Source organism: Cebus imitator, unplaced genomic scaffold, assembly GCF_001604975.1.
Source record: "Cebus imitator isolate Cc_AM_T3 unplaced genomic scaffold, Cebus_imitator-1.0 Scaffold131, whole genome shotgun sequence".
In the NCBI taxonomy this organism is placed as follows: domain Eukaryota; kingdom Metazoa; phylum Chordata; class Mammalia; order Primates; family Cebidae; genus Cebus; species Cebus imitator.
Genome location: NW_016107446.1, coordinates 158,948 through 161,538, shown reverse-complemented (window position 1 = coordinate 161,538; position 2,591 = coordinate 158,948). Strand labels below are relative to the sequence as shown.

The 2,591-nt window shown below is 38.0% G+C and overlaps 1 non-coding gene across 1 annotated transcript; it reads right to left on the bottom strand.

Annotated features, from left to right (window-relative positions):
- Window positions 1–1,785: 1,785 nt before the first annotated feature.
- On the bottom strand, window positions 1,786–1,998 carry LOC119473089. The gene has a single exon (XR_005202265.1). It is a non-coding gene; the product is annotated as a small nucleolar RNA U3 (small nucleolar RNA).
- Between the last annotated feature and the right edge of the window lie 593 nt (window positions 1,999–2,591).

The following is a 2,591-nucleotide window of genomic DNA, read 5'->3' as shown; positions in this document are numbered from 1 at the left end:
TGTGTTCTTTAGTATTTCTTGAATAACAGTCTATGAATGCTATACTCTCTAAATCCATCTTTACTTTACTTTTGCTTGTAAATAACAGTTTAACTGCCTATAGGTTAACAAGTTCTTCTGCATTTTTCTGGACTTTCTGATAGGTGAAGCAATGCCTGCAGTCAGCAGCATGTGCTTCCTTTTGTGGCAAATCTCTATGTTTTTTTGTAATTATCTGTAAGATATTTCCTTTATTTTTATGTTTTCTAATTTTATTTTGATGGTTCTAGATATAAACTTATTTTTACTTTCTTGGGAATTGGGGTGCTTTTCTAATCTGATTTTCTTCATGATCTTCTTCAGTTTTGCAAAATAATCAATCATTTTTCCTTCAAATATTATCTTTTTACTTGGTGGATTTCTTATTAGATGAATATGGGGCATTATTTCTGTTGCTTAACTCTTTTGACACTTTATATTTTTTATTTATTTGTGCTGCATTTTGAGGGATTTTTTCTCAGAATTGTTTTCCAGTTTATTGAGTCTTTCGTCAGCTTTATCTAATCTGCTGTTTAACCTATCCAATGTCTATAAACATATTAATGACCACAATTTTAGTTTCTAGACGTTTTTAAAGTTTGTTATTAAAAATGCCAGCTTTTTGCACATTTATTGTTCCTTAGTTATGATTTGAATCTGGTGGGTTCTTTGTGGTAGGAGGAGTCATATGCTCTCGCCCTAGTTGCATAGCTGTCCCTACAAAGCAGCTTTACTTTTTTTTTTTTTTTTATTTATTTTAGATTTCTTGGGATTTCATATTTCAGATAAAATCCTGTTTCAGGCTCCCCTACACCTGGAAAATAATATAAATTTGGTCTTCCCATGTACTCATGGCAGAAAGTTGGTGTTTTGATTTCTTGCAAGAGAACTTTTTCTCTTTTATAGCTGCCAGTAGGGAGAAAGTTGCATTGCTGTCTCCCCAGGTTGGTGAGTGGAGTTAATTTCTCTTTGCATGACACGGACAGTCTTGGCTTTATAAAAGTAGCTATTCCAGGGCCAGGTGCGGTGGCACATGCCTGTAATCCAAGCACTTCTGGAGGCCAAGGTGGGTGGATCACCTGAGGTCAGACATTCGAGACCAGCCTGATCAACATGGTGAAAACCCATCTCTACTAAATACAAAAAATTTGCTAGGTATGGTGGTGCATGTCTGTAATTCCAGCTACTTGGGAAGCAGAGGCAAGAGAATTGCTTGAGCCTGGGAGGCAGAGGTTGCAGTGAGCCGAGATCGCGCCATTCCACTCCAGCCTGGGCAATAGGAGAAAACTCTGTCCAAAACAAACAAACAAACAAACAAACAAACAAACAAAAAACGCGATTCCAGCTCTACACCTACTTCAGGTGAGAGATTTCCTCACCTGTTCCAGTGTGGGTGTTGAAGTCACCACCCCAAGCCTTAGAGTCTGTATCAAGAAAGATACTCCTGTGATCAGCGGTGGCGTCTGCTCTATTTTTGCATGAACTTTGAGATTCTAGTACTGGGAGGGTTCCTTTTGTCTTTTGAATTTGCTTGTGCATTGTTACCTATTTTCAACGTATGTATATATACTTTCACATCAAGAGGTGGACTTCTCTACGATAGATGGGTCTACTGTGCAGCTGAAGTCTCACATAGGTATTTAGAGCATTTCCGGCTACTTGAAATTTGTTGTGTTGCAAAGAGTTTATAGCTTCTAACATGCTGGGAACAATGACTGCATTCAATGAGGAACTATTACATGATTGTTTTTCAAAGTCCTAATGGAAACCACTCAGGCCACACCCTCCCCTTCTTACTCTCCTGAAAGAAGAGAAGGATCGACAGTGGCAAACAGCAGCCGCAGCAGAACAACACCAAGTGCAGGCTCCTGGCTCAGAAGAGATTGCTGTGCCTCCTTCGTGTGGTTTCCGGTGCTCCAAACTGTCAGAGAACCTTCTCTGGGACTGAACTATAGAAATCATCCCTAGAAGAACAGTCTTACGTCACATAACTGGAAACAAGAGAGTGACATAGATGTTGGTTTTTATTCATAAAACAGACCTTGTGTACTTGTACACAGTTAGCAAGCATTTTAAGTGAGCTAGCTGTTGTCCTCAGCACTCCATTGCAATATCTAATTTCATCTTGACCAAATCCTCTAATACAGACACTGTCATTAACTCTATGTGAGTAAACATGTCAGCTGATGAGGAGACTCAGTCAGAAGGTTGGTAACTTGCTGAGGAAGTCTTAATGGTAGGATTCAGAACAGTACACCTTGAGTCAGTCCATGCTGTAAATATAGAAATGATAATGATTAATTAATTAGTAATAATAATAGCAAATAACATTTATTAAGTGGATATTATATTCCAAGCAATTTTTTAACATCTTTTGTAAAATTAACCAGTTTACATCGTTACAAAAATCCCATGAGCCTGTTATTATTTTCGTCCCTAATTTACAGGTGAACATAAACGGAGGCACAGGCTAAAAGTTAAGGAAGTATATAGCCTTCTGGCTCTATACTAGTAAATTCACACAGCTAGTAAATGGCAGATTTTGGGTTAGAACACAGAGAGTCAAATTGTAA